This window comes from Oncorhynchus mykiss, chromosome 1 (genome assembly GCF_013265735.2).
Source record: "Oncorhynchus mykiss isolate Arlee chromosome 1, USDA_OmykA_1.1, whole genome shotgun sequence".
NCBI lineage: Eukaryota > Metazoa > Chordata > Actinopteri > Salmoniformes > Salmonidae > Oncorhynchus > Oncorhynchus mykiss.
The window spans coordinates 48,464,603-48,478,953 of NC_048565.1; positions in this window are offsets into that span (position 1 = coordinate 48,464,603).

The following is a 14,351-nucleotide window of genomic DNA, read 5'->3' on the forward strand; positions in this document are numbered from 1 at the left end:
CAAACAAGCACGCACCGGCCACGAACGACGTGTTTACAATACCGCGTTGGTGAAAATATACCAAAATTATTAGCGTGAGGCACATGGGCTACTAACAGTTTATTACACAACATACTCTTAGTATTACTTTCTTAGCTACAGTATACATATCTCCCTTGCATATTACATAATTTATGCAGCAGCATACAATACATTTTTTGACTCACCTTGTGAAGTCTTCGTGGGCAAATTTTGTCATTAAAGTAAGGCATTACCTGGATTTATGGTGGGAAAACACACAGCCACTCCATTGAATAGCAGGCTAACGTTAGTGGTGGCTTTGCAATGTTTGCAGTTAGCCACTGATTCCTTACAAACCACTCATTGTTGAATTTGCGATTTCCAACATGTTGTGTAATCTTTATGTCCAATGGCCGATGAGCACCGACACGCTTTATCTATAATTTCTCTTCATTATTTCTCTTCATATGACATGGATTAAAAATGAGTAGATTGTAGAAAATCCAGTAGATTGTCGACTTGATTCATGATAATGACTGCTTGCTAAGCATGATCAGTCCAATCAAAGCTACTGTACATATAATTTGATTTGACGTCATTTTATCTGTGACCAATGATCTTGGGACTTCTTGGAAGGGCACTTCTAATATAACTGTATGGCAGGACCCGAAAGGCTGAAATTTTGTGTCTACCCTTTTTTTTTTTTTTTTTTTAAATATGGATCAACAATTTACATTCTAACATCCTACAAAACAGAACGCAGGTGTTAACGAGAAAATACTGGAACAAACCTATATTTTTTTTAAATAAACAATTCTAGTGCAGATATAATCACTGAAAAAATCTTATTGTAATGATTTAGGAAAATGTTTTTATTGTTATTGTTCACTAGGGTTAATGTTTTAATAAAATAGTTCAATTCAATCCAAAAAAAATCTCTTAAACTTTTTGGATTTGGTGAACATTTTATCAAAGTAATTTGCATGTTTTACAAAGATATACTGTAAATAGTTCTGTGTTACTAAACCTTAATACTTCCAAAGGATTCAGTATCAACAGAAGTGTATGACAGGGATGCCCAATTTCGCCATTTTTATTCATGTTGATTGTGGAACTTCTATCTCTAGATATTCTGAATAATGCAAATTTGTATGGCTTAACCATTTTAAACAAAGAAATCTAAATTTCCCAACTGGATGATGATACTACTCTTTTCTTAAGAGACAAAGACCAGGTCGCCCATGCCCTTAATGCTATAACTGCATTTTCGATTACATTAGGATTAAAACTGAATGTTTCTAAATGTGAAATCTTATGTTTATTTGACTCTGATGATAAAGAAATATAATATATTCCTGTAAAGGACTGTGTTAAATACATCTGTCAAAAAAACACTTAAACACCATTTGAATTTCTCTCCTAAAATTAAAAAACCCCTAAATATATTCAATAATTGGCTAGAAAGAGATCTTTCTATACTTGGGAGAGTACTTCTGTCCAAGGCAGAGGGACTGTCTCGTTTTGTGTACCCCTCATTATCGTTATGTGTAAATCCTGCTACTTGTAAAGAGATCAATAAGACCTTTCTTGACTTCATCTAGAAAAATAAGTCTCACAAACTAAAAAAGTCATTCCTTTCTAACAAAAGAGTTGTCTGTCTACCCTTACCAAGGACTTAAACTTGGCGATGACGTAGTATCCCCATGAGTGACAGAACACTGAGCCAATCACGGTGCAATACTCCTATTTTCTGCTGGCTCACCCTACCATCACAGAAAGCACTGAGCTAGGCTGAAACACCTGCATTTTGGAGCTGTTTTACTCAAGAAAGCAAAAATGAGACAATGTTTGTGTGAGGCTTTAACCCAATGACATATATATATTTATTTACATTGTTTGCACACTGATATGTGACACGTATTAATGCAAAAATAACATGCAAAACAGACAAGCCCAAATATTTTCATTTATATATATATATATTTATCATTTTTTTGTTTTTGTTTATTTTTAGCTAAAAATGTGGGGCTTTAAACAGGTGGGGCTCTGCCCCACTTTCCCTGAATGATGGGTTGCCACTGAGTCTACTATTAAATGGGGATGGCATGGCCGTCAAGAATACTGGGACACAGTGCTCTTCGCCCCGGCTTGACAAGCACTACTGTCCCCGGCAACAGCGTGGAAAGTAGCTACCTAGCCAATATCAAGGTGACCATCACAGTAAGCACACGCATACAACGCATGAAGCAACAATACACCCATCATCAATACAAAAAAATAAAAATAAAGAATAGGCAGTTTTATAACTGAAAATGTACAACTATTTGGCTTGAAAACAGAAGTCCAAACGCTCCCGCTACGGTAGTTGTACGGGAAGGGGAAAAAACAGCTAAATTAAAACCGTCTAACCAAAAGCAGAGCGCTATCGACACACCTTTCGGTTACACTCTCACTACCTTTATTTTGACACAACCACTCGCCCATACTCTGGTTACTATTTGGGGCGGCAAGTAGCCAAGTCGTTAGATTGTTGGCCTAGTAACCGAAAAGTTTCAAGATCGAATCCCCGAGCTGACAAGGTAAAAAATCTGTCGTTCTGCCCCTGGACACTGTTCCTAGGCTGTCATTGAAAATAAGAATTTGTTCTTAACTGACTTTCCTAGAAAAATACAAATATTGGGATGCTTCTCAATTCCCCAAGGAGGGACCATCTGCAAAGTGCATGTTTTTTTTCTTGATTTAGGAAGAGAGGCAGGTGCATTCATTGCCAAAAGCCACAGACTATCCATTATTTTCACCAGATACTGTTCCTAACAATGAAAATAAATGTATTAAAAGATGGAAGGCAGTCGGGAGGAGGCAAGAGAGGACAAATCAAATATGGGCGTGAACAAAAGGAACAACAGTTATCACTAGTTACCACAGCCACAAAGTCCAAATGGACGAAATCATAAAAATTCATGAAAACAAAAATTAACTTGAGGGTTTTAATTTAGGTTAACGCATAAGATTAGCACTGTGGTTACGGTTAGGTTTAAAATAAAACAAATTTAAGAAGAGAAATTGTAGAAATAGAAGTGGTTTATGACTTTGATGCAACTAGTTATGGCTAGGGACAACTCCGATATAAAGTGTTTTTTCTCAAAGTTGTCCACTTACAAAAGTTGGGGGTCATTTAGAAATGTCCTTATTTTCAATGAAAACATACATGAAATCAGTTGCAAAATGAATCGGAAATATAGTCAAGACGTTGACAAGATTATTAAAAAATGATTTTGAATGAAATAATAATTGTGTCCGTCAAACTTTGCTTTTGTCAAAGAATCCTCCATTTGCAGCAATTACAGCCTTGCAGACCTTTGGCATTCTAGTTGTCAATTTGTCAAGGTAATCTGAAGAGTTTTCACCCCATGCTTCCCGAAGCACTCCCACAAGTTGGATTGGCTTGATGGGCACTTCCTACATAACATACGGTCAAGCTGCTCCCACAACAGTTTAGGGTTGAGATCCGGTGACTGTGCTGGCCACTCCATTCTCGACAGAATACCAGCTGACTGCTTCTTCCCTAAATAGTTATTGCATAGCTGGAGCTGTGCTTTGGGTCATTGTCCTGTTGTAGGAGGAAATTGGCTCCAATTAAGCGCAGTCCACAGGGTATGGCATGGCATTGCAAAATGGAGGGATAGCCTTCCTTCTTCAAGATCCCTTTTACCCTGTACAAATCTCCCACTTTACCACCACCAAAGCACCCCCAGGCCATCACATTGCCTCCACCATGCTTGACAAATGGCATCAAGCACTCCAGCATCTTTTCATTTTTTCTGCATCTCATGAATGCTCTTCTTTGTGATCTAAACACCTCAAACTTAGATGTGTCTGTCCATAACACTTTTTTTTCCAATCTTCATCTGTCCATTGTCTGTGTTCTTTTGCCCATCTTAATCTTTTATTTTCATTGGCCAGTCTGAGATATGGCTTTTTCTTTGAACTCTGCCTAGAATTCCAGCATCCCAGTGTCGCCTCTTCACGTTTGATGTTGAGACTGCTGTTTTGCGGGTACTACACTGTTCAAAAAATAAAGGGAACACTAAAATAACACATCCTAGATCTGAATGAATGAAATATTCTTATTAAATACTTTTTTCTTTACATAGTTGAATGTGCTGACAACAAAATCACACAAAAACTATCAATGGAAATCAAATTTATCAATCCATGGAGGTCTGGATTTGGAGTCACACTCAAAGTTAAAGTGGAAAACCACACTACAGGCTGATCCAACTTTGATGTAATGTCCTCCTCCGACAAGTCAAAATGAGGCTCAGTAGTGTGTGTGGCCTCCACGTGCCTGTATGACCTCCCTACAATGCCTGGGCATGCTCCTGATGAGGTGGCGGATGGTCTCCTGAGAGATCTCCTCCCAGACCTGGACTAAAGCATCTGCCAACTCCTGGACAGTCTGTGGTGCAACGCCACAGACTGTTGGTGGATGAAACGAGACATGATGCCCCAGATGTGCTCAATTGGATTCAGGTCTGGGGAACGGGCGGGCCAGTCCATAGCATCAATGCTATCCTCTTGCAGGCACTGCTGACACACTCCAGCCACATGAGGTCTAGCATTGTCTTGCATTAGGAGGAACCCAGGGCCAACCGCACCAGCATATGGTCTCACAAGGGGTCTGAGGATCTCACCTCGGTACCTAATGGCAGTCAGGCTACCTCTGGCGAGCACATGGAGGGCTGTGCGGCCCACCAAAGAAATGCCACCCCACACCATGACTGACCCACCGCCAAACCAGTCATGATGGAGGATGTTGCAGGCAGCAGAACGTTCTCCACGACGTCTCCAGACTCTGTCACGTCTGTCACATGTGCTCAGTGTGAACCTGCTTTCATCTGTGAAGAGCACAGGGCGCCAGTGGCAAATTTGCCAATCTTGGTGTTCTCTGGCAAACGCCAAACGTCCTGCACGGTGTTGGGCTGTGAGCACAACCCCACCTGTGGACGTCGGGCCCTCATACCACCCTCATGGAGTCTGTTTCTGACCGTTTGAGCAGACACATGCACATTTGTGGCCTGCTGGAGGTCATTTTGCAGGGCTCTGGCAGTGCTCCTCCTGCTCCTCCTTGCACAAAGGCGGAGGTAGCGGTCCTGCTGCTGGGTTGTTGCCCTCCTACGGCTTCCTCCATGTCTCCTGATGTACTGGCCTGTCTCCTGGTAGCGCCTCCATGCTCTGGACACTACACTGACAGACACAGCAAACCTTCTTGCCATAGCTCGCATTGATGTGCCATCCTGGATGAGCTGCACTACCTGAGCCACTTGTGTGGGTTGTAGACTCCGTCTCATGCTACCACTAGAGTGAAAGCACCGCCAGCATTCAAAAGTGATCAAAACGTCAGCCAGGAAGCATAGGAACTGAGAAGTGGTCTGTGGTCACCACCTGCAGAACCACTCCTTTACGCACTACCAGCTGTAGCGCCTTATGGTCAGATGCCAGGCAGTTACTATACCAGGCAGTTGCTATACCAGGCGGTAATGCAACTGTTTTGGATTCTCTCGATGGTGCAGCTGTAGAACTTTTGAGGATATGGGTTCCCATGCCAAATCTTTTCAGTCTCCTGAGGGGGAAAATGTGTTGTCGTGCCCTCTTCACAACTGTTTTGGTGTGTTTGGACCATGATAGTTTTTTGGTGATGTGGACACCAAGGAACTTGAAACTCTGGACCTGCTCCACTTCTGCGCCGTCAATGTTAATGGGGGCCTGTTCAGCCCTCCTTTTCCTGTAGTCCAAGATCAGCCCCTTGGTCTTGCTCACACTGAGAGAGTGGTTGTTGTCCTGGCACCACGCTGCCAGGTCTCTGAACTCCTCCCTATAGACCGCCTCATCGTTTTCGGTGATCAGGCCTACCATAGTTGTGTCGTGAGCAAACTTAATGATGGTGTTGGAGTCGTGCTTGGCCACGCAGTCGTGGGTGAGCAGGGAGTACAGGAGGGGACTAAGCACACATCCCTGAGGGGCCCCGGTGTTGAAGATCAGCGTGGCAGATGTGCTAATGTGTTGTTGTCCACCCTTACCACCTGGGGGCGGCCCATCAGGAAGTACAAGATCCAGTTGCAAAGGGAGGTTTTCAGTCTCAAGGTCCTTAGCTTAGTGATGAGTTTTGTGGGCACTTCAGTGCCCACTGTCGTCAATGAACAGCATTGTCACATAGGTGTTCCTTTTGTCCAGGTGGGAAAGGGCAGTGTGGAGTGCGATTGAGATTGCGTCATCTGTGGATCTGTTCGGGCGGTATGCAAATTGGAGTGGGGCTAAGGTTTCTGGCATGATGGTGTTGATGTGAGCCATGACCAGCCTTTCAAAGCACTCCATGGCTACCTACATGAGTGCTACGGGCGGTAATCATTTAGTCAGGTTACCTTTGCTTTCTTGGGCACAGGGACTATGGTGGTCTGTTTGAAACATGCAGGTATTACAAACTCGTCAAGGAAGAGTTTGAAAATGTCAGTGAAGTCACTTGGCAGTAGTTGGTCCACTCATGCTTTGAATACACGTCCTGGTAATCTGTTTGGCCCAGCGGCTTTGTGAATATGACCTGTTTAAAGGTCTTGCTCACAGAGGCTACGGAGAGCGTGATCACACAGTCGTCCGGAACAGTTGGTGCTCTCATGTGTTGCTTGCCTTAATGCAAGCATATGTCTGGTAGTCTGTAATAGTCTTCAAGACCTGCCACATCCGACGAGTGTCAGAGCCGGTGTGGTAGGATTAAAGCTTAGTGCTGTATTGATGCTTTGCCTGTTTGATGGTTTGTCTGAGAGCATAGCAAGATTTCTTATTAGTGTTCGGATTAGTGTCCCACTCTTGAAAGCGGCAGCAGATGTTGTCTGTAATCCATGGCTTCTGGTTGGGAAATGTACAGTGGGGAGAACAAGTATTTGATACACTGCCGATTTTTTAGGTTTTCCTACTTACAAAGCATGTAGAGGTCTGTAATTTTGATCATAGGTACACTTCAAATGTGAGAGACGGAAACTAAAACAGAAATCCAGAAAATCACATTGTATGATTTTTAAGTAATTAATTTGCATTTTATTACACGACATACGTATTTGATACATCAGAAAAGCAGAACTTAATATTTGGTACAGAAACCTTTGTTTGCAATTACAAAGATCATACGTTTCCTGTAGTTCTTGACCAGGTTTGCACACACTGCAGCAGGGATTTTGGCCCACTCCTCCATACAGACCTTCTCCAGATCCTTCAGGTTTCGGGGCTGTCGCTGGGCAATATGGACTTTCAGCTCCCTCCAAAGATTTTCTATTAGGTTCAGGTCTGGAGACTGGCTAGGCCACTCCAGGACATTGAGATGCTTCTTACGGAGCCACTCCTTAGTTGCCCTGGCTGTGTGTTTCGGGTCGTTGTCATGCTGGAAGACCCAGCCACGACCCATCTTCAATGCTCTTACTGAGGGAAGGAGGTTGTTGGCCAAAATCTCACGATACATGGCCCCATCCATCCTCCCCACAATACGGTGCAGTCGTCCTGTCCCCTTTGCAGAAAAGCATCCCCAAAGAATGATGTTTCCACCTCCATGCTTCACGGTTGGGAAGGTGTTCTTGTGGTTGTACTCATCCTTCTTCTTCCTCCAAACACGGCGAGTGTCATGTATTGTCATGTTGTGTCTTTCTGTCCTTTCCTTTCACCCTGTCTCCCTTTGCTGGTCGTATTAGGTTACCTTTTCTCCCCCGCTTTCCCCCAGCTGTTCCTTGTCTCCTCCTGACTACCTCGTCACCCCGTTTCCCACCTGTTCCCTTTTTCCCTCTGATTAGTCCCCTATATCTCTCTCTGTTTTTGTTCCTGTCCTTGTCGGATTCTTGTTTGTTGTGTTTCATGCCTGAGCCAGACTATCGTCATGTTTGCTGTAACCTTGTCCTGTCCTGTCGGAATCTGCCGGTCTATCTGAGCCTACCTATGTTTGGTTATTAAAGAAGCTCTGTTTAAGTTAGTTCGCTTTTGGGTCCTCATTCACTCACCGTAACAGAAGAATCCGACCAGGAATGGACCCAGCGACTTCGGATCCTCTCCACTCAGCCGTCGAGATCCAGGGAGCGATGCTAGGCAGACACGAGCAGGAATTGTCTGCTGCTCGACATGCCGTTGAGACCCTGGCCACCCAAGTCTCCAACCTCACAGAACAGGTTCACCATCTCCGCCTCGATCCACCGGCCACTTCCAGGGCTTTCGAATCTCCGGAGCCCAGAATCAATAACCCGCCGTGTTACTCTGGGGAGCCCACTGAATGCCGCTCGTTCTTCACCCAGTGTGATATTGTGTTTTCTCTCCAGCCCAACACTTACGCCAGGAGCACTGCTCGTGTCGCCTACGTCATATCTCTCCTTACTGGACGGGCTCGTGAGTGGGGCACGGCAATCTGGGAGGCAAGGGCTGAGTGTACTAACCAGTATCAGGACTTTAAGGAGGAGATGATACGGGTTTTTGATCGATCTGTTTTTGGGGAGGAGGCTTCCAGGGCCCTGGCTTCCCTATGTCAAGGCAATCGATCCATAACAGACTACTCTATTGAGTTTCGCACTCTTGCTGCCTCCAGTGGCTGGAACGAGCCGGCTTTGCTCGCTCGTCTTCTGGAGGGTCTCCGCGCAGAGGTAAAGGATGAGATTCTCTCCCGGGAGGTTCCTTCCAGCGTGGATTCCTTGATTGAACTCGCTATTCGCATTGAGCGACGGGTTGATCTTCGTCACCGAGCTCGTGGAAAGGAGCTCGCGTTCTCCGTTGCCCCCCTCTCCGCATCACTACCATCTTCCTCTGCCGGCTCGGGAGCTGAGCCTATGCAGCTGGGAGGTATCCGCATCTCGACTAAGGAGAGGGAACGGAGAATCACCAACCGCCTCTGTCTCTATTGCGGTTCTGCTGGTCATTTTGTCACTTCATGTCCAGTAAAAGCCAGAGCTCATCAGTAAGCGGAGGGCTACTGGTGAGCGCTACTACTCCTGTCTCTCCTTCAAGATCCTGCACTACCTTGTCGGTCCATCTACGCTGGACCGGTTCGTCAGCTTCCTGCAGTGCCTTAATAGACTCTGGGGCGGAGGGCTGTTTTATGGACGAGACCTGGGCTCGGGAACATGACATTCCTCTCAGACAGTTAAGGGAGTCCACGGCCTTGTTCGCCCTGGATGGTAGTCCCCTCCCCAGGATTCAGCGTGAGACGCTACCTTTAACCCTCACTGTTTCTGGTAATCATAGCGAAACCATTTCTTTTTTGATTTTTCGTTCACCTTTTACACCTGTTGTTTTGGGCCATCCCTGGCTAGTTTGTCATAATCCTTCCATTAATTGGTCTAGTAATTCTATCCTCTCCTGGAACGTCTCTTGTCATGTGAAATGTTTAATGTCTGCTATCCCTCCTGTTTCCTCTGTCTCTTCTTCACAGGAGGAGCCTGGTGATTTGACAGGGGTGCCGGAGGAATATCACGATCTGCGCACGGTGTTCAGTCGGTCCAGGGCCACCTCTCTTCCTCCACACCGGTCGTATGATTGTAGTATTGATCTCCTTCCGGGAACCACTCCCCCCCGGGGTAGACTATACTCTCTGTCGGCTCCCGAACGTAAGGCTCTCGAGGATTATTTGTCTGTAGCTCTTGACGCCGGTACCATAGTCCCCTCCTCCTCTCCCGCCGGAGCAGGGTTTTTTTTTTGTCAAGAAGAAGGACGGGTCTCTGCGCCCCTGCATAGATTATCGAGGGCTGAATGACATAACAGTTAAGAATCGTTATCCGCTTCCTCTTATGTCTTCAGCCTTCGAGATCCTGCAGGGAGCCAGGTTTTTCACTAAGTTGGACCTTCGTAACGCTTACCATCTCGTGCGCATCAGGGAGGGGGACGAGTGGAAGACGGCGTTTAACACTCCGTTAGGGCACTTTGAATACCGGGTTCTTCCTTTCGGCCTCGCTAACGCTCCAGCTGTCTTTCAGGCATTAGTCAATGATGTCCTGAGAGACATGCTGAACATCTTTGTTTTCGTTTACCTTGACGATATCCTGATTTTTTCACCGTCACTCCAGATTCATCTTCAGCACGTTCGACGTGTCCTCCAGCGCCTTTTAGAGAATTGTCTTTTTGTGAAGGCTGAGAAGTGCACTTTTCATGCCTCCTCCGTCACATTTCTCGGTTCTGTTATTTCCGCTGAAGGCATTAAGATGGATCCCGCTAAGGTCCAAGCTGTCATTGATTGGCCCGCCCCTAAGTCACGCGTCGAGCTGCAGCGCTTTCTCGGCTTCGCGAACTTCTATCGTCGTTTCATCCGTAATTTCGGTCAGGTGGCAGCTCCTCTCACAGCCCTTACTTCTGTCAAGACGTGCTTTAAGTGGTCCGTTTCCGCCCAGGGAGCTTTTGATCTCCTCAAGAATCGTTTTACATCCGCTCCTATCCTTGTTACACCCGACGTCTCTAGACAGTTCGTTGTCGAGGTTGACGCGTCAGAGGTGGGCGTGGGAGCCATTCTTTCTCAGCGCTCCCTCTCTGACGACAAGGTCCACCCATGCGCGTATTGTTCTCATCGCCTGTCCCCGTCGGAACGTAACTATGATGTGGGAAACCGCGAACTGCTCGCCATCCGGTTAGCCCTAGGCAAATGGCGACAGTGGTTGGAGGGGGCGACCGTTCCTTTTGTCGTTTGGACTGACCATAGGAACCTTGAGTACATCCGTTCTGCCAAACGACTTAATGCGCGTCAGGCGCGTTGGGCGCTGTTTTTCGCTCGTTTCGAGTTCGTGATTTCTTATCGTCCGGGCTCTAAGAACACCAAGCCTGATGCTTTATCTTGTCTCTTCAGTTCTTCAGTAGCCTCCACTGACCCCGAGGGGATTCTCCCTGAGGAGCGTGTTGTCGGGTTGACTGTCTGGGGAATTGAGAGGCAGGTAAAGCAAGCGCTCACTCACACTCCGTCGCCGCGCGCTTGTCCTAGGAACCTTCTTTTCGTTCCCGTTCCTACTCGTCTGGCCGTTCTTCAGTGGGCTCACTCTGCCAAGTTAGCCGGCCACCCTGGCGTTCGGGGTACGCTTGCTTCCATTCGCCAGCGTTTTTGGTGGCCCACCCGGGAGCATGACACGCGTCGTTTCGTGGCTGCTTGTTCGGTCTGCGCGCAGACTAAGTCCGGTAACTCCCCTCCTGCCGGCCGTCTCAGGCCGCTTCCCATTCCCTCTCGACCGTGGTCTCACATCGCCTTAGATTTTGTCACCGGACTGCCTTCGTCAGCGGGGAAGACTGTTATTCTTACGGTTGTCGATAGGTTCTCTAAGGCGGCTCATTTCATTCCCCTTGCTAAGCTTCCTTCTGCTAAAGAGACGGCACAAATCATCATCGAGAATGTTTTCAGAATTCATGGCCTTCCGTCAGACGTCATTTCGGACAGAGGTCCGCAATTCACGTCTCAATTTTGGAGGGAGTTTTGCCGTTTGATTGGGGCTTCCGTCAGTCTCTCTTCCGGCTTTCACCCCCAGTCTAACGGTCAAGCAGAACGGGCCAATCAGACTATTGGTCGCATCTTACGCAGTCTTTCTTTTCGCAACCCTGCGTCTTGGTCAGAGCAGCTCCCCTGGGCAGAATACGCCCACAACTCGCTTCCTTCGTCTGCAACCGGGCTATCTCCTTTTCAGAGTAGCCTCGGGTACCAGCCTCCGCTGTTCTCATCTCAGTTCGCCGAGTCCAGCGTCCCCTCCGCTCAGGCTTTTGTCCAACGTTGCGAGCGCACCTGGAAGAGGGTCAGGTCTGCACTTTGCCGTTATAGGACGCAGACTGTGAGGGCTGCTAATAAGCGTAGAACTAAGAGTCCTAGATATTGTCGCGGTCAGAGAGTTTGGCTCTCCACTCAGAACCTTCCCCTTAAGACGGCTTCTCGCAAGTTGACCCCGCGGTTCATTGGTCCGTTCCGCATTTCTCGGGTCATTAATCCTGTCGCAGTTCGACTTCTTCTTCCGCGATACCTTCGTCGCGTCCACCCGGTCTTCCATGTCTCCTGTATTAAGCCCGTTCTTCGCGCCCCCGCTCGTCTTCCCCCCCCCCCCCCATCCTTGTCGAGGGCGCACCCATCTACAGGGTCCGCAGGATTTTGGACATGCGTCCTCGGGGCCGTGGTCACCAGTACCTCGTTGATTGGGAGGGGTACGGTCCTGAGGAGAGGAGTTGGGTTCCCTCTCGGGACGTGCTGGACCGTGCGCTGATCGAGGATTTCCTCCGTTGCCGCCAGGTTTCCTCCTCGAGTGCGCCAGGAGGCGCTCGGTGAGTGGGGGGGTACTGTCATGTATTGTCATGTTGTGTCTTTCTGTCCTTTCCTTTCACCCTGTCTCCCTCTGCTGGTCGTATTAGGTTACCTTTTCTCCCCCGCTTTCCCCCAGCTGTTCCTTGTCTCCTCCTGACTACCTCGTCACCCCGTTTCCCACCTGTTCCCTTTTTCCCTCTGATTAGTCCCCTATATCTCTCTCTGTTTTTGTTCCTGTCCTTGTCGGATTCTTGTTTGTTGTGTTTCATGCCTGAGCCAGACTATCGTCATGTTTGCTGTAACCTTGTCCTGTCCTGTCGGAATCTGCCGGTCTATCTGAGCCTACCTATGTTTGGTTATTAAAGAAGCTCTGTTTAAGTTAGTTCGCTTTTGGGTCCTCATTCACTCACCGTAACAGCGAGTGGAGTTTAGACCAAAAAGATCAATTTTTTGTCTCATCAGACCACATGACCTTCTCCCCTCCTCCTCTGGATCATCCAGATGGTCATTGGAAAACTTCAGACGGGCCTGGACATGCGCTGGCCTGAGCAGGGGGACCTTGCGTGCACTGCAGGGTTTTAATTCATGACCGTATAGTGTGTTACTAATGGTTTTCTTTGAGACTGTGGTCCCAGCTTTCTTCAGGTCATTGACCAGGTCCTGCCGTGTAGTTCTGGGCTGAACCCTCACCTTCCTCATGACCATTGATGCCCCACGAGGTGAGATCTTGCATGGAGCCCCAGACCAAGGGTGATTGACCGTCATCTTGAACTTCTTCCATTTTCAAATAATTGCGCCAACAGTTGTTGCCTTCTCACTTGTAGCCCATCCCAGCCTTGTGCAGGTCTACAATTTTATCCCTGATGTCCTTACACAGCTCTCTGGTCTTGGCCATTGTGGAGAGGTTGGAGTCCGTTTGATTGAGTGTGTGGACAGTTGTCTTTTATACAGCTAACGAGTTCAAACAGGTGCAGTTAATACAGGTAATGAGTGGAGAACAGGCGGGATTCTTAAAGAAAAACTAAGAGGTCTGTGAGAGCCGGAATTCTTACTGGTTGGTAGGTGATCAAATACTTAGGTCATGCAATAAAATGCAAATTAATTACTTAAAAATCATACAATGTGATTTTCTGGATTTTTGTTTTAGATTCCGTCTCTCACAGTTTAAGTGTACCTATGATAAAAAATTACAGACCTCTACATGCTTGGTAAGTAGGAAAACCTGCAAAATCGGCAGTGTATCAAATACTTGTTCTCCCCACTGTACATCAGGTCACTGTGGGGACGACCTCGTTGATGCACTTATTGTCGGTGACTGTGGTGGTATACCGACTTGGTGCGTCGTTGACTCCTCAATGCCATCGGATGAATCCCTGAACATATTCCAGTCTGTGCTAGCAAAACAGTCCTGTAGCGTAGCATTTGCATCATCTGACCAGTTCTGTATTGAGCGAGTCACTGGTAGTTCCTGCTTTAGTTTTTGCTTGTAAGCAGGAATCAGGAGGATAGAATTATGGTCAGATTTGCCAAATGGAGGGCGAGGTAGAGCTTTGTATGCATCTCTGTCTGTGGAGTAAAGGTGGTCTAGAGTTGTTTTTCTCTGGTTGCACATTTGACATGCTGGTAGAAATGAGGTCAAATGGATTTAAGCATGTCTGCAGTAAAGTCCCCGGCCACTTGGAACGCCACTTCTGGATGAGCATTTTCTTGTTTGCTTATGGCCTTATACATCTTGTTGAGTGTGGTCTTAGTGCCAGCATCAGTTTGTGGTGGTAAATAGATGGCTACGAATAATATAGATGTGAACTCTCTTGGTAGATGGTGTGGTATACAGCTTATCATGAGGTATTCTACCTCAGGCGAGCAAGACCTCAAGACTTTAATATTAGACATCGCACACCAGAAAATAGACACACACCCCCGGCCCTCGTCTTACCAGACATAGCTGCTCTGTCCTGCCGATGCACGGAGGAGCCAGCCAACTGTCACACCCTGGTCAAAGTATTTTGTGTTTATCTTTATTTATTTGGTCAGGCCAGGGTGTGGCATGGGTTTTTGTATGTGGTGTGTA